The sequence below is a fragment of the Marmota marmota genome, unplaced genomic scaffold (assembly GCF_001458135.2).
Source record: "Marmota marmota marmota unplaced genomic scaffold, marMar, whole genome shotgun sequence".
NCBI classification, from domain to species: Eukaryota; Metazoa; Chordata; class Mammalia; order Rodentia; family Sciuridae; genus Marmota; species Marmota marmota.
The window spans coordinates 511,922-535,031 of record NW_026000242.1 but is presented as its reverse complement, the minus strand read 5'-3'; the positions used below and the strand labels follow the sequence as shown (position 1 = coordinate 535,031).

At 35.6% G+C, this 23,110-nt stretch overlaps 3 pseudogenes; 1 reads left to right on the top strand and 2 right to left on the bottom strand.

Moving 5' to 3' along the window:
* The window catches only part of LOC107145645, a 70,164-nt pseudogene that overhangs the window by 6,092 nt on the left and 40,962 nt on the right, over positions 1-23,110 (top strand).
* LOC107145630 lies at positions 8,961-9,929 on the bottom strand (annotated as a pseudogene).
* On the bottom strand, positions 21,000-21,917 carry LOC125613918 (annotated as a pseudogene).

The window sequence follows — 23,110 nt, the reverse complement described above, 5'->3', positions numbered from 1 at the left end:
AGAGAGAGAGAGAGAGAGAGAGAGAGAGAGAGTCTTTGATTTATGATGAATTGAATTATCTTTTTAACTTCACAATGATGAAAAAACAATATATAGTCAGTAGAAACTGTACTTTGAATTCTGAGCTTTGAACTTTACCTGGACTATCAATATGTGATATGATAGTCTGTCATGATGCTGGGCAGTCACAGCAAGCCTCAGCTCCCAGTCAGCCACAGGATCACCAGGGTGAACCACCAACACTCTACGCTGTGCTGTGTTGCTCAGAGGATGTTCAGTAGGCTAGGTGTATTAAATGCACTTTCAACTTATAATATTTCAAATTAAAATAAGTTTATCAGCATGCAACCCTACCATAAATCCAGGGTTATGGCCCTCCTTCCTATAAGTTATGGTTCTCTAGAGAACCATGACTAGCATGATTCATCCATGGCTATCATTTGTTAATTTCTTAGTGTATGCTAAGCCCTGAGCTAAGCTCTTGTCATGAAGATATCACTTAATAGTCACATTAATCCTACAAGTTAGATCATTTTTATCCTCCTAATAAATTTGACAATACCTACTCAGAAAATTTGCCTAATGATATACCAAGGGCAAGTTGGCTGAGTGTGAGTTTAAATTCAGATCCATCTGACTTTAAAGCTCAGAAAACACTTTTTCAAAACACTGTTCTTTGTCACTAATATGCTTGAAGACCTGTTTCCAAAGAAAATTCTTGTCAATTGAACCCTGCTTTTCTATTGCTTTTTCATTTTTATTCTTTTTACTTAAAGAATTAAAGAGGGAAGATAATGTATTTATCAAATCCTCATTACCTTCAAATGTCATTTTAGGTAAATTGAAAAACTAAGTCAAGACTTTACAATTCAACAAAATATACTCATATATTTATATTTCTACTAATGAAAATGTAGCAATTTGAATCAGTTGAGAAATTTATTAATAGTCATAACATTTATATATGTGATTCTGTCCCCTGTCAACATAGACCATCACTATTCTTCTCAAAGCAGAGGTTGAGTCCATTACTGGTAGACACTTAATAACATGTAGCAAATGCATAAACTGAAGTCCTGACCATCTGTGAAATGTCACCCCAAAGTCATGCTTCCATTTACTTCTTCAACAATGAAGAATTGGACAGTTCTAAACTGTCTCTTTTCTTCTCCTTACTATACATAGGTAACTATTATTATTTTTTATTTTTATTAGTGCATTATAGTTACACATAATAGTGGGGTTTATTTTTTACATATTCTTACATAGATACACATAAAGAGTAGAATTCATTGTGATATATTCGTAAATGTCCCTCACATAATTTTGTCAATTTCTTTCTGCAGCTCCTCCTCTTTTCCATAACTCCTTTCTCCTACTCAATCCCCTTCCTCTACTCTATGTTCTCCCTGCTAGTTTTATGAAATCATCCTCCTCTTTTTAAATTCCTTATTTCTCTCTAAATTATGCATACAAGAAAAACATTCGACCCTAGACTTTCTTAGTCTGGCTTATTTCACCCAGTATGATGTTCCATTTATTTACCAGTGAATGACACAATTTCATTCTTTTTTATGGCTCAGTAAAACTCTGCTGTATATATAGCCCATTTTCTTTATTCATTCATCATAACTATAACTGCTAGAAAAAACACAGGATCTACATTCCAACATATTGGCACAGGCAATAACTTCCTTAGTAAGACTCTTAAAGCTCACGAAATAAAAACAAGAATCAATAAATGGGATGGCTTCAAATTAAGAGGCTTATACAAATAAAAAAAATTAAAAAAAATAAGAATATGAAGAACGAGTTTATAGAATGAGAGAAAATCTTTTCCAGGCACTCTTCTGAGAGGGAATTAATGTCCAGAATATTTAAATATCTCAAAAAACTTAACACCAAAAAGACTAATAGCTTGGTAAACAAATGGACAAATTAACTAAATGGATGTTTCTCAAAATAAGAAATGCAAATGGCCAACAAATATATAAAAAATGTTTAACATTCTTAGTAATCAGGGAAATGAAAATCAAAACTAACTGAGTTTTTATCCCACTCCAATTAAGTGGCAATCATCAAGAATACAAATCATAACAAATGCTGGTGAGGTGTGGATAGGGGAATACGTTATTGGTGGGACTGCAAATTAGTAAAACCACTCTGGAAAGCAGTATTGAGGTATGGAACCACTATGACTCAACTATTCAACTCCTTAGTATTTAGCCCAAAGAAGTAAAGTTAGCACACTATACTGATATAGGCACATCATTCTTCACAGCAGCATAATTCATTATACCAATGTTAGGGAATGAGTCCAGTTGCCTGTCAACAGACAAAGGATAACATTAACTCTTATTCTTGTAGGTAACTTTGTAAATCTTATTTTGCGTAATGAGATGATGCTTTATGCCATGATATAAAACTGAAAACAGAGAAATCAGAACTTAGATATGGCTTTATGTAGGGAAATTATTCAAAGCAAATGAACTTTCAGCTTGGGTCTTGAAGACTAGCTAGAAGTTGTCCAGCAGAGGAATTAGGGTAAGACATTCCAGAAGAGAAAATAAAGATTTTTAAAGGTAACATTGTGAATGATTCTATTTTAAGTGTTTTCTGAAACCATCTCCAACGTATGTCCTTTGATTAACCTTTTCTAGTTTATTTTAATAGTCAACATTTTATATGTTTTCATTAAATATTTACTACATTTTAAAAAATTATTTACATATTTTGCCACCCATGCTTAGATATGAACTTCTTAAGAATAACACCTACAGAGCTTTGTAATTCAAGTTTTTACGATAGCAAGGAATTAACAGATAATGGTTTATTATTTTAAAAAATCAGTGAATCAGGCACAATGTATATGCCTATAATCCCAGGAACTTGGGACTTAGGCTCTAAGTTTGAGACCACCAGACCTAGCACCTTAGTGAGACCCTAAGCAACCTAATGGGAACTTGTCTAAAAAGAAAAAAAAAGACTTGGGATGTACCTCAGTACTAGCAAAACAACAATAACAAGAAGTACTCAAACGTACAAAAAACAAAGAGAACAAATTAGTGAATGAATAAAATGTCCAAGTGAATATTGAGTAGATAACAAGAATAAGGGGGAAAGGTATGGTTCTGGGGTACTATGTGGCTTTGAGGATACTGAAAAGGTAGATTGGGTTTGACTGTTAAATTCACAGATAATATACCAAACTTTTTTTTTTTGGTTTATGTTACTAAATTTGTTGTAGATTTTTATAGTAGTAATATCAGATTAATGACTGCCATTCTGACTGATACGAAATGAAATCTCAGGGTAGTTATGGTTTGCATGTCCCTAATTGCTAAGGATGTCGAAGACAATTTTGTATATTTGTTGGCTATTGGTATTGCTTTTTTGAGAAGTGTTTGCTTAATTAACTATCCCATTTGTTAATTGGGCTTTTTTGGTTTTAAGTTTTGAGTTCTTTATATATTCTAGATATTAATCTTTTACCAGTAGAGTAGCTACCAAAGTTATTTTTGCATTCTGTATGCTCTCTCTTCATATTCTTAATTGTTTCCTTTGCTGTGAAGAAACTTTTTTATTTTTCCCCCCATTTTAAAATCTGTGCATTATACTTTTACATAATGGTGGGGTTTGTTGTTATGTATCTATGTATGCTCACAGTATAACAATATGATTTGATTTCATGTTGTATACTTTAAACATAAACTATTAAAAAATAAAATTACATTTGTTGTATATTGAATGTTGAGAGACAGAAAAGAAGCAAAATCAGGAAAATAGGAACTCAGGATTGAGGTTCTAAATTTGAGACCACCAGAGTGGGACCCTAAGCAACTTAATGAGACCTTTTCTGGAAAAATAAAAAGAAAGAAAAGAAGAAAAAAAAGACTTGGGATGTACCTCAATACTAAGGGCAAGAAAACAACAACAACAAGAAGTACTCAAACAAACAAAAAACAAAAAGAACAAGTCAGTGGATGAATAAAATTTCAAAGTGGATATTGGGTAGATGACAAGGATATGGGGGAGAGGTAAAATTAGCATGAAAAAACAATTGTTTAAAATTCACATTCCATATAGATCAATATATGGGTAGAAAAAAGTCTTTTTTTTTTTTTTAGACATTTCTTTATGGGAATTATGGGATAAAAGAGCATACACCACATGGAATTCTATGAATTAGTTAGATTTGTGGAATTCAAGAGCAATTGACTCATAAACTGCCACATTATTAATGGCGTAAAAATAAGACAATCTTGTTTAAAATGGGTCTACACAATCAGTTGTAATCATCTACAATAATTTGGGTCTGTTTAATAAAAAAGGCCCTGGTTCGCCATTTTGCTTCCATCAGAACAGATAAGAAAGATTTTTGCCTACTTTGATTTTATCTGAAAACAAAATTGGAATTAAGATGAAAGACATTCTGAGGACACCAGCATAGTCCTATAAGGAAATAGGAATGTTCAGTGCACAGAAAGGGATGCTTAAGGAGTCCTCAGATCTGCCTCCACCTCATGGGTCAGAGTGCACTGTGAGCTATGTTATGCCTACTGAAGCCAAACTTATCTCTTAGGTGTGAGGGTTAATTACTTATTACATTTGGGACATTGTGCAAGTACTGTAAACTCTATAAGCTGTGATTTCTTCAGAGAGAATGATCATAGTATCATATACTAGAGTAACATTATAAATGTCACATTTGTACTCCTGGGCAAAGTGCATGGCAGCTCACAAAATCTCAATAATGATAATTATTGCAATTGTTAAGTCACATTTACAGTTGTTTGTATTGTTATTTAAAAATTAGCCTAGGGTAAGGAAGAAGCACAGCAGAATTTTTTTCCCAGGGTGCTTACTAATTCTTCATTTCAGACTTCTATCCTTGAATGTGACAAATTGCAGTTGTTTAAAGCCATCCAGTTCTAGCAACCAATACACTATGCAAGATTTGAAAGTTTTGATTTTCATTGACATTCACCAAGTGTATTGAATATTGTGATTTACTTATAAAGCAGGAATGCTGGGACTTGGGTTGTACTCTGTAATAGCGCAGTGGTGGAGTGCTTGCCTAGCACGCACAAAGCCCTAAATTAGATTTTTGGCATCTTGAAGAAAAAGAAGAGAGGAGGTGGGGAGAGAGAGAGGGAGAGAGAAATGAAAGATCCCAGAAACCCTTGGAATATTTTAAATTGTGAACTGAATAAAAGCATCTGGTAGATGGTGCCATGAGCCCATCAGGAGTTTTTAAAGAACCAATAAATGAAAAATGATGACTTCTTTTCTTCTAGAAACAAAAGAAAAATGTTGGGAGAAAATGGAAATGTGTGTTTACAGGTTTTACTTTGGTTTTACCTGAAGAGGAAGTTATTTGATGGAAATAAAAAATTTATTTAAAGTTCTTACCAAAAATATTCATGAAAATAATCTTGAGATAATAATTGCAATATATTTGAAAATTAATTTACTTTGAAGTGCTTGAAATTATTCTGCAAAAGTAGAATTTTAATCTGTTGATTTTTAAATAATTTTTACAGCTTTGGGAGGAACGGGAAGTTAACATTTAAGCATGGAATGAAGTGCAGTTAGGGCCATGGAGATTCTGTTATGCCTCCTCCTTCTGGGAACATGCACAATGTTTCCCAAGATGGGTGCCCAGAGGGACAGAAAATGTGATTTTCTTATACAGTCTCCTGTCCTACTGAGTAGGGCTAACCACAAAGGCAAAAACTCCTTGGGCTGATTTGCATATAGGCAAAATGGGCACTGGAATGTGGAGAAGCTTTCAGAGTGAAAGTGAAAAGCTCATGTTGTAGATTTAAAATGAAGTATCACAATCCAAGTATGGATTTAGCTTTTGAAAGAGTTTTATAGGGTGACATAAAGGTGACTTTGCATTGAGGATTTCCTGTCACATAGAAGGTCAGCTGATGACAACACAAGCACAGTTTTATGTCTTTTAAATGAGAGAAATGCAACTTAAACAAGGTTAAATTCTCACGCTAGCTTTGAGAGTCAAGTGTCGCTTTGCTGTATCTCTGGACACAGTGCAAGAGAGAGGAGCAGGGAAGAGCACAATGTTATTTGGAGGTGAACATACTTTTCTCTTTAATGCAAAGTTTTTGAAGACTTTGAAGCTTAGAGGTATCAGAAAGAATACAACAATGGCCTGTCATGTAGAAGTGGCACTGAAGTAAAAAAGAAACATCTTGTCTCCAAAAATCCGAGAACTTCTAGAAAGATACAAAAAAGAAAAAAAAAATGTTGATACTGTTATTGTTACCAAGAGCTCAGTTGTTGTGCCCTGACTGGGATGCACTTGGGGAATCAAAATTCATTTGCTAATTTGGAAGAGGGAGAAGAGGAAAAAACATATTTGCTTTAAAATAAGCCTCAGTGACAGAGCAAAAAAAATTTCATTTAAACTTCATGGACACTAGTATTGCTGTATGTATATACGTGGCCGTATAACCAATGTGATTCTGCTACCTGTACACTTGGAAAAATGAGAAATTATACCCCATTTGATTCAAATGTATGATATGCCAAGATCATTGTATTGTCATGAACAACTAATAAAAAAACAAAATTAAAAAAAATAAACTTAATTTAAACCACTATGACATTTCCCCACTGTCAATTTCTGCCTTCCATTTCTAAGTAAAAGTGAGTGGTAATATTTCCAAGCTGCTTTCTGTTGACAGAGGGTAAAGTTGGGGGGAAGCGACCCCAAATCCTTGTTTTCTATCTCGAGAGCCATAGACAGTTAAGGGTATTTAGCATCTGGGCAGTCCAGAGGTCCATGGTAGCAGTTTGTTCGTTACTAGAAAAGGCATACATAGGTCAGGTATCATGCTAGGACAACAATAAACAAGCAAAACTTTATTTTTTGGTAAACAATTAGCCTGAAAACAATTAATATTTTAGCTAGTCTCTGAAAACCATGAAGTCAGTAACTCAGTAAAGCTTAAGATGGCACTGACATGACACTGATTTGTGAGTGGAGGCCATTTAAGACTTTAGAACATTAACACAGTTGTTAGAAACACACAAAGCATTTAGCTTTTATAATGGCACAGGTGTCCCTTTGAGCTGTAGTTAAGATATGTAATGTCATTTGATTTCTTTAAAAATAGCTTTTTGTATTAGCATTGTCTCTGTTTAGTAGAGGAATCCCTTTAATTGTCATTTACAGATCTCTTGGCAAAGTTAGACCTTTTGTGTGACAGAAACATTGCTTCACTTAGACCAACCTGAGGGAGAATTTTGTACAGTTCAAGGAAAGAAGTCCAAAATTCTCTGAAGAGAAGGAGTTTCAGCAGCTGCTAGGAGAGTCCCTGAGTCACTCCCTTTACTTACAGAAAAAACTCCTCTGATTTAGCTGAAGGGAAATTCACCCCATCTCCTAATTCCCCAGCAGTCACCTTTCAAAAAACTTACCAGGTACCTTGAATCCTCAGCATGGAAGGGGGTGGGGGTGTCCAATGTGCCAGACCTGCCCAAGAAAATTGAAGCAAGGGTTGCACTGGGTCCCATCTAGGTTGCCAATTTGTTACCAAAAGTTTGGTCCTTGTCCCTGATGCTAATCCAATAATGAGGACATGGTTTGAGAAAAAGGTAAAAAAAGTTTACAGCTTTGCTAGCAAAGGAAAAACACAGGATACTCCTGACCTAGAGGCTGAGATTCTGCCCATCCATGGAAACAGAGAGTTTTAAATGAAGTAATTCAAAGGTTATATTCCAGGTGTGTCCTGAAAAAGGATTGAATTCACTAGCTAATTTGGAAGAGGGAGAAGAGGGAAAAAAATGTCCATTTAAAAATAAGCATCAGTGACAGAACAGCAAAGGCTATATTCAAAGCATAAAGTGGACATGGTTAAACTACCACCAAGAGAATATGTGGGAGCTGAACATCTAATAGATGCCACCAAGAGAGACTTAATAAGGGGGAAAATTGCCTCCAGGAAAATAACACAAATTTTCTGTTTGCTGTTTGAAAAGACATCAATATGAGAAAGGGGGAAAGAAGTGAATTTACTTCTTGGAAGTCTTCTTCCTTGATCCCTGCTCTCCCCCGCCCCCCGCCTGCTAAAAAAATAATATATTTTTTTTCTGGAGTGAATAATGGTCTTTGGTTAGAAATGATATTTGTAGTCAAAAAATAATTTTTGAATTTAACTTTTCCATTGGAAAAAATACTGCATGCACAAGTAAATAACAAAAAAGATTATTTCTAAATTTGAGATTCTAGAATGAAGTTTGGAAAAATTTATCTCTTTGGATTTAGGGAAAATGAGTATAGAATTATGAAGAAAATAGAGGCAGTAATATCAACCCTAAACTGAGGAGCAAAGATTATTGCTTAATTTATGTAAAAATATTCCTAGTATTATTCATCATGTATATAATTGTCAGTCTTTCCATCTATAGTGCTATCTCCTTGTGAGTTGGAACAATCATCACTCATCACATGCTTCCATATTTCCTAATAGTATTCTACAAAATTTGTAAGAATTAGGCATTATAGTTTACATATTAAAAATTGTTATGTTTGGTTATTTATTTAAGAGCTCAAACTTTCAAAAATGTTTGCCAATAAACTTAGTTAAAAAGAATAGGTATACAAAATATTGAGAATATAAAAGGATACTGTCCAAATATATTTATGTCCAGAATTAATATTAAAAAAAAACTTGCCTAAAATGAGACATATTCAAACCTAAGGAGTGTTTTGAAGGTTTATAATAAATGTGTTTAGATGTGATTCAAGTTATTTTGCACAGATCATGGCACATCTTAAAGAGGTGCTATTCTCTATCTGATCCTGGGTATCCAGTATTATCCTTGGCACTTGTCTTCCAAGAAATCAAACACTAGCATTAATCTCATGACTTGTAAATATATATTGCTATTCTGGACTGCTTCTTTATCAAACCTCCAGAAACTGTAAATTTTTAATAAAGCAAAATACTATTTTTTACAGGGCATTTTTTTTCAAGGTACTTATTTAGGGCAAGTTTCACATCCTTATTCCTTAAGCTATAGATTATAGGGTTCAGCATGGGCACAATAATAGTATAAAACACAGAGGACACTTTCCCTTGGTCCATGGAGCTAACTGACATTGGTTGCAGGTACATGAATGCAACAGAACCAAACAAGAGAGCAACAGCTGAGATGTGGGAGCTGCATGTGCTGAAGGCTTTGGCTCTGCCTTCAGTGGAGTGAATGCGCAGCATGCTGGCATTGATGAAGATGTAAGAGCTAAGGATGATCAGGGTTGGGACAAGAACATTAGACACACTGAAGCACAGAACTAGTACTTTGTTCACAAAAGTACTTGAGCTGGAGAGCTCTAATAGTAGAAGTACATCACAAAAATAGTGGTTGATTATATCAGCTTTACAGAAAAGCTCTCTTAGCATGCAGACTGTGTGAACTGTGGCACCAATCAGGCCCATGCTATACACTTCAACTACCAACCAGAAACAGACTTGAGAAGACATAGTAACATTGTAAAGCAAAGGGTTACAGATGGCAACATAGTGGTCATATGCCATTACAGTCAACATGTGGCATTCTGATATAACAAAAACTAGGAAGAAATAGAGCTGAGTCATGTACTCAGGGTAGGAAATGATGTTCTTCTCCATTACTAAGTTTGGGGGTAATGACAGTGGATTGGCAGAGGTCAATGAAAGACAGACTGCTGAGGAAATAGTACATAGGTGTATGCAGGTGAGAGCTGAGCCCAATCAGCATGATCATGCCCAGGTTCCCTACCACAGTGAACATGTAGATTCCAATGAAGAAGAGGAAGAGGGGCAGCTGGAGTTCTGGTTTGTTTGTTAATCCAGCCAGGATAAATTCTGTCACTGTGGTGGAATGGTTTCCTTGTGTCATTTTTTTCTTTGAACCCTACTGGAGGAAGAGAAATCAAATTTGATATAAGCAATTATTATCTCACTAAAGTGTGATTCATAATTCAAGCATTTTCAGCCAGATTTATACTTTTTTGGCCACTGTTCATCTGTGTTTGCAGCCAAAAACCTTGAGATCCCCCAAAATATGGGACATGTCAATAAATAGCAGCATTTTCCTAATCTGTATTATTTGGCAAAAGAGTGGTTATTAGTAACTAGTTCCTAATAATCCAAACAACTGTTCTGATAACTATGATTGACTGTTTTGAGAACTTTTCATGACTTATTTCTAATAATTTCAAATGCTCTATAGAGCAAATATTTTGCCTATGTTAAAATAACAACAACACAAAAATCACAAAGCCAATATCACAAAATGGAAAGAGTTTGGAAAACTTTTCCCCAAGGTAATGAACACGTCAAGATGTCCACACCCAACACTTTTGTTCAACAGTATACTCCAAGATCCAGCTAGTGCAATCAGGCAAGAAAACAAAATTAAAAGGCATACAGATTTGAAAGCAAGATATAAAATCATCTTTATTTTTAAATGGCACAAGCTTGTCTATGGAAAATACTAAGGACTCATTCGCAAACAATTATGAGGATGAATTTTAAAGTTCATGAATATGGAGAATTCAAGATCAATAGAAAAACTGAATTGTATTTCTCTACAGTCGAAATGAACAATCAAAAAATTGCATTTGAAATGACTTGAAAAAGAGTAAAATATTTTGTGATAAGTTAAATAAAATAAATTCAAGGCAATTTGCCTAAAATTACAAAACATTGTTACAAGGAATAAAAGCCCTACTTAAACGACAATACATACCATATTCCTGATTCAAAAATACTCAATTTTGTCAAAATGACAGTACTTCCCAAATTGATGCATAAGCTTAGTGCAATCCCTATTAAAATCCTGCCTATGTTATAGCAGTTAATTACACACTGATTATAAAATTCCTACAACAATTCAAGGGTCATAAAATAATCAAAGCAAACTGAGGAAAGGAGAATAAACTTGGAGTTCTCACATTTCCCACTTGAGATGTTACTACAATGTAACTATAATCAATATAGTATGGTATTTCCATAAGTTCAGATGCACAGTTCAATAAAATAGAATTGGAAATACAAAAATAAACTCACATCTATGAAGAATTTAGTTATTATAAGGGTTTATTGACAATTCCACAAGGAAAAACATTTTTTTCAACAAGTGATACTAGGACAATTAAATTGGACATGTAAAGCAATTAATTTAAATTGTTTTTTCACACAGTTCACAAAAAGCAATTAGAAATGTGCCATAGAACTAAATGTAAGATCTATTACTCTAAGAATATTAGGGAAACAAACACAAAACTAAATCCTTATGACCTTGGATTTGATGGTAAGAGCTTTAGATAAGATCCCCAAATCAGAGGCTAACACAGAAAAAAAAAAAACATAGTAAATTGAACATAATAAGAATGAGGGAAAAAAACCTTTTCTATATGTTTGGTAGGAATATGAATTAATAGAATCAGTATGGAAATCAGCATGGAGTTTCCTCAAAAGGCTAGAAATGTCAACACCATATGATCCAACTATAGCACTCTCTAGTATTTATCCAAAAAAATTAAGGTCAACATACTATAGAGATAGATGTATACCGATGTTTATAGCAGCACGATTAATAATATGATAATTCATTAAACCAGCATAGGTATATGTCAGCAGATAAACACATAAAGAAAATGTGGTATATATAAACAATGGAATTTTATTTAACCATAATGAAGTTATGTAATTTGCAGGAAAATGGATGTAACTGGAGAGTATCATGTTAAGTCAGACTTAGAGAAGTATTTTTATAGTGTTTCCTCACACATGGCAACTGGAGAGAAAAAAAGAAAGTGAAACTCATGAAAATGAAAGGGAGAAAGGCAGGCTAGAAGAAGGAGATAATGGAGGGAGGGGAGTTGAGGAAAAAGAAAAGTACTAGGGGTTGAAATAGATTTAATTGCTGGTCACAGTGGTGCAGGCCTGTAATCCCAGGTGCTCAGAAGGCTGAGACAGGAGGATCAAGGGTTCAAAGCCAGCTTCAGCAACAGCAGGGCACTAAGCAACTCAGTGAGATCCTGTCTCTAAATAAAACACAAAATAGGGTTGGGGATGAGGCTCAGTGATTGAGTGCCCCTGAGTTCAATCCCTAGTACAAAAAAAAAAAAAAGATTTGATTATGTCATGTGAATATACAAATGTGCCACATGAAACCCACTATACTAAAAAATTGCTACATACCAATGAAAAATTTAAAAAGATACCATCCAGAAAATTACAGAGAACATACAGAATGGGAAAATGTATTTTCAGGTAATGTATCTGATGGAGAAATTGAGGTTAGTATATATGAAGAACTATTAAGTATTATCAATTACAATGACAAATAGCACAATAAATATGGTAAGGGGATTGAAATAAACTTTCTTCTGTTTGAGGTATACAAATGACCAGTAAGTAAGCATCTGAAGATATATCTATCATCATTAATTATTCAGGAAATTCAAATCAAAGTCACAGGGAGAGAACATTTTTTATTTATCAGGAATATTATAATCAAAAGGACAGACAAACATAATTATTGACAAGAATGTGAAGAAATTTGAAATCTCATCTATTGCTGGTGGAATTGTAAATTGCTACAAACTGCTTGGACACAATTGAGGAGCTCTTCAAATTATGAAATACAGAATTATCATATGGCCCAGCAATTTCACTGCCAGGTATTTATTAATAGGAATGAAAAGCATACATTCACAAAAACCTTGTACCTGAATATTAAGAGCAGCTTTACTTTTAAGAGCCTAAGAACAGAAGCCATCAAAAATGTCCATCCAATGTTGCATGGACAGGCAGGGAGAGAGACAAAGAAAGTGAGCAGCATTATTCTGCAATGAAAAGGAATGAAGCACTGAAATATGCCATATCCTAATGGACCTAAAAAATGCCAAGTGAAAAAACTCAGAAACAAAAGGCCATCATATACTGTGTCATACAATTTGTAGGAGTTGTCAGAATAGGAAATTTTATAGAGATAGAAGGTAGTTTAATGTCTGCCAGAGGCTGTGGAAGGGAAAGTCTGGTGTACGTCTGCTAAAGGGTATGGAGATTTGTTCATGCTGGTGGTGAAGGTCTTCTACAATAAGAACATGTTGATGGTTGTGCAATTTCATGTAAAGGGCACTGAATTGTACAGTTGAAAAAGGTGGATTTTATGACACATCAATTATGTTTCAATGCAAGTACTATAAAAATTAAAACAACCACAAGTTAACAATATTCTCTTGCTGACTACACAGAACATTCCATCACAACTGACTAATTTGCCACTTTCCTGCAAGTCCTCCTTATCTAGATTATGCCCGGGGACTTCCTCTGCACTTATGTTTCTCATGCCCATTGCATTTCTCCAGTGTGGCATTTCTGTCTCCCCAACAAACAAACAAAAACTATTATAATATATTGTCTTAAAATATAATAAATTTTCTACCACAGGATTTTTTATAACATGGAAATGAGAAAATGATAGGCTTTTCTATTAACCATTAAGAAGATGAAGACAAGGTGCCACACACCTGGAATCCCAGCAGTGAAGGACGCTGAGGCAGGAGGATCACAAGTTCAAAGGCAAACTCAGCAATTTAGCCAGGCCCTCAGCAACTTAGTGAGAACTTGTCTCAAAATAAAAAATAAAAAGGGCTATGGATGGGGCTCAGTGGTTAAATGCCCCTTGGCTTTAATCCCTCATTCCTTACCAAAAAAGAAAGAAAGAAAGAAAAGAAAAGAAAAAAGAAGAGAAGAAGGTACAGACAGAAGGCAGGCACCTCTTCAATCTAAACATTTTATTATATGTCTTTTAATAGAGATAAAAATCAACTAGAACAAAAGTAAAAAAAAATATAATATAACTAAGGAGGACTGAAATTGGTATGGTTGAAGCCCAAGTAGAAAATAGTGGTGGAAAATTATACGATTGTAATGACTCAAGTTGATAGTATTGGGCTGTGAATGTGAACTAATCTTAAAACAAATTTGACAAGGATAAGCCAAATGTTTGCTGTGGGCATTCAGCATAAGGACACAAATGCTATAGAATTCCTCATCATCAGAATGATACCATCTTGAAGGGGATGGGAGGCAGACACAAATTACTATGCTGAACATGACTGTGGGGTCCTGTAGGAACATGGTCATTATGGTGCTAGCCCAGAGTGGGGTCAAATAAGGTTTTTAAGGGAACCTGAATGTAGACATATAAGTAGAAATGAGTGAGCTCTGCACAACATTCAAATTAGAGAATCAATGGCCTGACAATTCCTCATATCAAAGTCCCTGGATCCAGAGAGAAAACACCTATAAATACCAGTAATTTCTTTATAAGAAACAGAGTATCCAAAATGAGGGAAGTGGCAGATACCCAATAGAAACTGTATCTGGTGAATTGTGCTTAATTCTGGGAGGGTATTATATGGTGGTGGTTTATAGATTGCAATTATTCAGAAAAAATTTAATACTTAGATTAAAATAATTTATACCTAGTATCTATATGACAGTACAACAAACAGGATTTATTGTATCCTACTTCAAAGGGAGGATCTATAGCCATAGAGATATATTTTATCTTTATATCTTTATCATTAAACATACCTGGAAGCTGTATGAGTTGAATTATGAAAAACATAATTTTCTGTCTTCAGATTTGTTGCAGAATGAATTAATAATCATTTTCAGGTAGATGCAGGAAATCACTGTTATATTATAAGGAGACTCAACTTCATGAAAGTCCTCCTACCTTCTGAGAGTAAAAGGGTCTAGAATAATTGGAATTCAGATACTCAGTCTTTCTCTACTTGGGAACAGGAATCCAGGTTATACATTAGCTTTAGACCAAAAGCCTCTGAGGGAAATGACTCTTAATGATTTTGGTGGTGGCAGTTCCACATAGAGACTCCCAGGCTTTGTTTTCCTTAGGGAATTAAAGTGCAGATTTCAATATACAAGGAGCTCACTTACATATTATAAACCAAATGCCACAATTCCTCCTTGTAGATTCCTCAAAATGCTATCCCAAGACACCCATCAAAACAATTTCATTTTTGTCTAGAGTTCTGATCCATAATAGATGTCATAAAAATATATAGGTAGAAACTCCCCCGGGATTTTTTTTCACCAGGGATGAGCTGTTACGATGTAAGAGCAGTTAAACTTTTTTTTCATCTTTCATATGAAACTGTCATTAGCTCCCTCATGTATAATAATTTCTCTGGGCTGAAAAAGTAGTAGTTATTAGGTAAAGGACTAGAAATTAAAGCCTCATTGATACAGTTCTAGCAGGTCTTCATGACAGTCACTTCCTATCTGGAAATAATATCTGAAATGTTTAAAGCCATGATTTCAATCCTTGTTGTTTACTGAAGGCTTGGAGCAATAGTTAGTTATTTGTAATTATTAGTGAAAGTTGCTCTGTATAGGTCTCTGTAGTTTTCAAGACACTTATGGCATCATCTCAGTGAAGGACTTGGGGGTGAAAGGTGTTGACCTAAGGAACTTAGGAAATGATAGATACAAAATAAATCGTGTAGTCTCCATTCCAAGTGTAATTTACAAAGGTATTTTTCATAAAACTATAGGTTGACTATTCTGAAAATTACCAAAGCTATATACTAGAAACACACACACACACACACACACACACATTGGTCAGTGAATAATGGCAAGTAGGTTTATGTCATGATATAAAACTGATACAGAGAAGTCAGAACTTCATTTTTAGATAGGGAAATTATACAAAGTAAATGACTTTTTAGCTTGAGTCTTGAAGTTTGTCCCACAGAGGAATTATGGATAATTAAACCAGAGGCAAAAATAAAAAAGTTAAAGATACAAAATTGTGAATGATTGGATTTAAATGTTTTCTGAAATCATCTCCAACATCTGTCCAGGATTAATCATTTCTGTCTTTATTGACCTAGTCAATATTTCATGTATTTTCATTAAATATTTACTATATTTTATTTTAGTTATTTCTGTGTCTGCTAACCATGCTTAGCTATGAGCCTCTTAAGATTCAGAGACCTTTATAATTCCAGTACTTATCATACAAGTAATTAAGATATAATAGTTTATTATCAAACAAGTGGGCCAGGCACAGTGGCAAACCTCTAACCCCAACCACCCAGGAGGCAAATGCAGGAGGATTACAAATTCAAGTTCAGACTCAGCGACTTAGCAAGAGCCTGTCTCAAAATAAAAATTAAAAAGAACTGGGGATGTACCTCTGCGGTATTGTGCCCTTGGATTCCATTTCCAGTACAAAAACAAACAAACAAACAAACAAACAAAAAAAAAAAAGTAAGTGGATGAATAAAAAAGTACAAAGTGGATCTTGAGTAAAAGATAAGAAGAAGAGAGATGGATGTAGTGCTGGGGTACCGTATGGCTTTGAGGAGACTAAAAAAGTAATTAATTCTGGTTATTAAATCCACAGATATTATACTAAATTACTGTTATTTTAATTTAATTTTAAGTGACAAACAATTCTTAAAAATGTTAAAGAATTAGAGCTGCACCATGTAGTTTGCATTGTGGAAAGATAGTACTTTAGAAATTAAATTAATTATGATCTGCCACAGTCTGGCTGGGCAAATAACTGGGAGGTGACAAGCAACTTGAAAGTTCAAGCTGGAACTCAAAGTAGCGGTCACCCGGGATAGCAGGAGCCGATTCTCTGCTGGACAGCAGAGGTATATATACTTAACTAATTACACACAGCTTAACTCAATTAACATAAACTACATACAGCAGTCAACCAATAAGGAATCCTCATCATCTTAATGGCTCACTGGCGTTGCTTCACAGACCACTCCTCCTGGCAAAGTGCCATCTTGACTTGATTTCAGCCCTCAACAATGATCATAACCCATCTTAAGATGTCTGTCCACATTCTTCAAGCTACTCCAGAGGTCACCTTCAGAGTGTCTTGGTGACCTGAGGGATCCCCATGTCCTCTGCCTTAGTCTTGTCTCTGACCAAAGAAGATTTTTTAGCCTATATAAGTGAAGCAGTCCAGAAGGATCTGCTAATTAATGTTCCTAAGAACATCCACTAAAAAATAGTTGATACAAAAATACCCCAACTTCCTTTGTGCCCAAGTACAATAATGGAGGTCTTTCTCCACCATTTTTCAGAGGATTCCCAAAGGGATTGAAGCACAGTTCTTCATAGTGGTGAGCCATAAATATATGCTTGATTGGCTGTCCTTTCTTTTCTCACTTTTCCCTTACCATGCTTCCTGGGAGTCTCTTCCAAATGAGGTTATATCCCAACCTTTGGGAAAATCCTGAGTAGTTTTTCCTTTTTTTCCCTCCTCCTCCCTCCTCCCTTCTCCTTTCTCCTTCCTCTCCTTCCTCCCCTTCCTCCTTCTTTTTTTATGAAAGGAAATCTTGAGAAGAGGTTGACGATGTTATCTTTGTGTCATGCAAAGTTATATATTTATAAAATGGGCTACTACACTTTGAAAATAGTGAATAAATTAATCTCCGACATGCAAATATGTAAGTATCCAAACAACATTTTTATGAAAAAAAATCAATAGAATTTCATTGATATAGGTCTCAGAACCTTGTTATATAATGTTTAGAAACAAAAACATATGAGGGAAAACTCAAAGAAAACATGGGATTCAGGAAAATTATGGCACCTAGAAGGAGTGAAGTGAGTGGGATCAGGCCAGAAACTACTTGGAATTTTCACTGGCATTGCTCTTTTCCTTTAGTGGGTAGAGGAAATAAACACATGTGTGCTTATTGTATCATGGTACAAAATATTCTACATATTTTTCCACTAATATTATCTTCTGATTTTTTATTATTTGATAAAAAAAAATTTTAAAAAGACCAATAGGACAATGACAGATGATTTGTGATATCATTTTAGGATATCATTGAAATGAGAATTAAAATAATTGTTTAAGCCCTGGAATATAAAACAAAGGAATGATAAGTAATATGCAAGATTGTTTCTCACCAATCTAGCATTCCAATAATGACAGGCATTGTTAACCTTCAACCCTCGTCAACCAGTACACCATGTAGAAATATAATAATGCTATTCTCTTAGTTGAATTATTATTCTGGTAAAGGGAAAGTTAGGATTTTTTTACCAAAACCTTGCAGCTGGGGTGACTGAGAACATGACTTCTGATTGGTTATTCAGTAATTTGAGTCACTTTCATTGGGGACAAGTCACTAGGGAGAGCAGGGAATGACTGGTGCAGGGCCTGACCCCTGTGGATATTCCCTTGAAAGCCTCTCTCCAGGGTGTCCCTGTCCTTGTCAATACCATCATCTGGGCTTCACTTTTAGTGTCTATGTCCTATTTCTCCACAGAATCTGCAGGTAAATCAAAACACAGGTCAAATTCAGAACAGGCTTTGGCTTTATAACAAATTATGGTATCTTACAGAAACGGCTGGAACAAATGTAGAAGCCTTTAAAGAATCTAGAATCTGGGGTGGAGGTGCTGGATGCCCCCTGAGCCATGCTTGAAGCTCTTGAGTATCTCAGGAAGTGCTGCCCTGCAGCCCACCTGCTCAAAACATCCTCTGAACCTTTAATCCCATATTCCTCCTCTCTGGCCTCCCTGGTCTTCAACTTTGATTTTTCATTTTCATTTGCCCCTGTGGATTAGTCTGAGGGGTGGGCTATCTGAATTAAGGTTCTTCGACTGAAATTTTTTCTCAAATGCTTTTGTTTACTGCCACTTATGTGATAGAACCCATAAAAATCTTATCCTACAATGGAAGCCAGCCTAGGCCTCCAACCTGGGCCTGGCATTCCTGCCTTCTGATTGGGAGGACAGTGTTCAGGTTCTACCCAGAGATCCAAGAGCTATCAGAATTTCTCAAAGCTGTTTGGACAAACAGAGAAGTTAATTTGCTTAAGGAGATATGGATGGAGTTTTTTTGTTCAGGCTTCTCCCCCAATCCAAGAACAATGTGCTGAGCTGGAGAAAAAAACCCTGAAATCAGAAGCTATAATAAATTTGACCTTCCTTCAAAGACATCTCCTCATAATGGCTCATGGTTAAGAGAAACCAGTCCAAGAAATTTTCTCTCACCCTCCTCCCCAGTCCCCTAAGAGAAAGACCGAGAACTATGCTGTTTCTTCCTGGATAATACTCCTCTATTGGTTGGGCATGGGAGGTTCCTTGGCTGCTTCCTAATTCTGATTTCTAATTTCTAATTCTTCTAGATAAAATAAGCCAGCAAACATCTTCAATCTTAAACACTTCTGTGAAGTCCTTCTCTGGCCTCAGGAAATGCACTCCTTACTTTCTGCTTTAATTTCTACCTTGGTCTTAGTGTGAACCCTGGATGTTCTTGTCAGTTGCCCATCTGCTTCTTTTCCTCAGCAGACTCTGACTTTCATAGTGTCTCTGAAATACCTAATCTTAGCTTGGGATTACTCATCAAATGATATATAATGAGCAAAATTGGAAAAGAAGCAGGAGCCCATATTTTATCCTTATACATTGTTGTGTTTTGAATGAGCATATGTAGCCAGGAAACTGAGGAAGGGAATCATTAGAGTGGATCTTCAGAGGAATGAGAAGAGTTTGTGATACAGTAAAATTCAAATAACCTGGGATGTATTTCCACTTCCCATTTAGGCCTTTGTTTACTGAAAAGGAAAAGGTAAACAGCTGTGATAGAGGATTTTAGGAGGTTCACAGTAGTATTAGGCAAAAGTTTGCCTGGACCATGTGCCGCCTCACTCTGGTGGTATAGGCAGACACAACACTGCTGGTTGGGTCTGGCAGGTTTCTTGGCTGCTTTCTAAATCTGAGAAGACAAAAGAAAAGCCTTGCTTCTGTCTCTACCTCCTCCTTTTTCATCACCTTCTTACCAGGATCTTTTCTACTCTATATTTTTTTCAGATAATTTCCATTTAATTTGCAGACACATCTGCTTTTTAAAAAACATTTTTAATGGTTACATATTAATTATACACAACAGTGGGTTTCATTGTGGTATATCCATATATACATGTGACATAATTTGATCAAATTCATTCCACAACAAACTTCACAGCAGCAGTGTTCCCCAAGCATGATAGTATCCTTATTAAATCCAGTCGTGAAAATTATACCTGGACTGATTGAAATAAAATATTTCTCATTCATAGCCTAGCTGAGCCAAAAAAAAAATCAATAAATAGAGGAAGATAAGTCAAAGCCAAACCCTTTTAGTAAACAAAGAAGCCCAAAACACAGAAAAATAATAGCTTGGCCCCAGCAGTGCTCAGCATTGTCCATATTTTCTAACATGGAATCACAGCCCAATCCCCTCTCCATGGATCCCTTTATCTCTTCTCTCTTCCCATTCACAAGCTGATGTCTACCACCAATGTCTATTTCCAGGTTTAAGCCCCAAAGTCATGGTTTATAAGTGGTATAGAATACTAGTATTTCTGCTTCACCTGAGAAACTGGCCCAAGGTCCTAGCAAGAAGCATTTTCTTTACACAAATTCTTTGTGGTTCTGAAGTAATAGGATGCTATTGGAAGCCATGAGAATACATCTCTCTCACTTCCCTAACAACCCTTTAGCCAATAAAATGATGGCTTGTCTAATGGTGGCATCTGGGGAGACAAACACTGTAGCCAAGATGAAAAAATCAGTGTGAGAAGAAGATGAGGTGTAGGAATGAAAAAGGAGAAGAAAATTAATATTGAAGAGCAGAAGGAACTTTTTTTTCTACCTACTGGGAAAAGTTCCCTTCCTCTTTATGAGACCTGACATGTCCACAAGAAAACATTGGATCCCAGTGTCAGAAGACCAACCCTGGAGTCTTCATTCTGATATTTGTTCCTCACACATCCTGAGACAAGTCACTTTAACTCTCAGCATCTCAGTTCCCCATGTTGTAAAATGGAAATAATAATACCTCATGCAAACCAAATAAAAGTATTTCATCAGCTGTGATGTGTGGCTGAAGTGTTAGCCACTGATCTCTCTTTAAAATTATTCAGGAAGGAAGCCCAGCAGGTGGAGGGCCTTCCTCATGGAAGATTTCATCTCCTTATTTCTGAGACTATAGATCAAGGGGTTCAGCATAGGGGTGACCAGTTTATTCAGGACCTGAACAGTTGCATGCAGCCAGGGGCGTGGGATTGGCCTTAGATAGATGAGGACCACTGGCATGTAGAAAAGCAGGATGGCTGTGAGGTGGGCTCTTCAGGTAGAGAAGGTATGGTGGCAGTCCTCTGCAGAGTGGATCTGCAGGATGGAACAGATAATTCAGCTGTAGGAGGTGAGGAGGAGGAGGAACCACTTAGGGCATGAGGCCAAATGAACCAAAGCCAGGGCTGAGGTGTCTACACAAGCCAGCTTCAGCATCACTGGGATGTCACAGAAGTAGTGGTACACCTCATTGGGATCACAGTAGGGCAGCTGGAAGGTGAGAGTGGTCAGAAAAGTGGCCTGAACCAGCCAAAAAAATGAGGTCCCAGCAGCCAAGATGGCGCACACTTTGTGGCTCATGATTATAGTGTAGCGTAGAGGGAAACATATGGCAACAAAGTGGTCGTAGGCACAGAAAAGCAGTCTGTGTATAGAAAATACCCAGTCAGCCCAGAAAATGGTAGAATAATGGTAGAAGAGCTGGGACACACAGCCCACATAATAGATGGCTCTGCTGTTCCCTGAAAGGTACAACAGCATCATGGGAGAACTCACAGAAGGGAAAAATATGTCAAAAATAGATAGCTTGCACAGGAAGAAGTACATGGAGTTATGAAGGCAAGTGGAGTAGATAATTGCCAACAAGATTAGCATGTTTCCAACAAAGGTGAAGATATAAAAGGACAAAAACAGGATGAAGAGAATGGTCTCCAGACCCTCTGTGTTTGGGATGCTTAGCAGGACAAACTCAGTCACCATGAATGATTCCTCATAGTTGTAAGAAAATCTAACCCTGAGAAGGAGTCTGAAACACCAAAATCTGGATAACAATGTCACATTATTAAGGTTTGACTATGTTTTTAAAAGAAGCAACTTCCATATCAAAGTCAAGAGCAAAATCTATGTAAAAATTTCAGGTAATAAGATGTAGCTATTTCAGAGTCAGTCAATCCAATCTTGCAACTATTTTTAAATTAAATGACTGTTTATTACAAATGAAGAGGAGAAATTTAGAGATATATATTCAAAATATCCCCAAGTTAGGAAACTTTTTTTTCCATGAATATAATGTTTTTGATCACCATTATATTTTAAATTCTCATATCTTTAAGTAACAAACTCCAATTATCCATTAGACTCTGCAAATAGCAGAAAAAATAGTGTTAGGAAGCTAGACACTCAATATGAATAATGGCTTTACCTGTTATTCACCTTACAAAAGGATCTCATAAAAATAGAAGGAAATCACATAGAGAGGAAGAAGGGGATCAAAAAGAAGGGAGAAAACAGAAGACATGGGGAAGTGTGGGGAAACAGAGTCTACGAAATTATGCTATGTCCATGTACAAATATACCACAATGAATCATATGTATATGATATACATGTATCTCAATTTTATATATTAATATAAAATTAAGGAATGCTTACTATGTTCCAAGCAATGGTTCAGCATTTTAAAAATGTTTTATTTCTTAAATGTATATATAAATCATATTTGTATGATTATATTATATATACAAGTTATATAATAATAATCCATTAATTAAAATAATACTAATAATTGCCATAATTATAATAGTAGAAGGGATATGAGTTGAGTACAACAGGTAGATCAAGGAAGTCAGGAGGGGAGAGAAAGAGAAGATACTGGCAAATGGCACTGATAAAACCATGTAATTTTCATGTTAGATTATGACTAATAAATCTCACTATGTGTAATTATAATGTACCAATAAAAATTCTTTTAAAAATCCTCTTGGGGTGGGGTGTGGCTCAAGTGATAGCGTGTTCGCGGCCATGCATGGGGCACTGGGTTCCATCCTCTGCACCACATAAAAAATAAAATAAGGATGTTGTGTCTACCGAGAACTAAAAAATAAATATTGAAAAATTCTCTCTCTCTCTCTCTCTCTCTCTCACTCTCTCTAAAAAAAAAAAAAAAAAAAAAAAA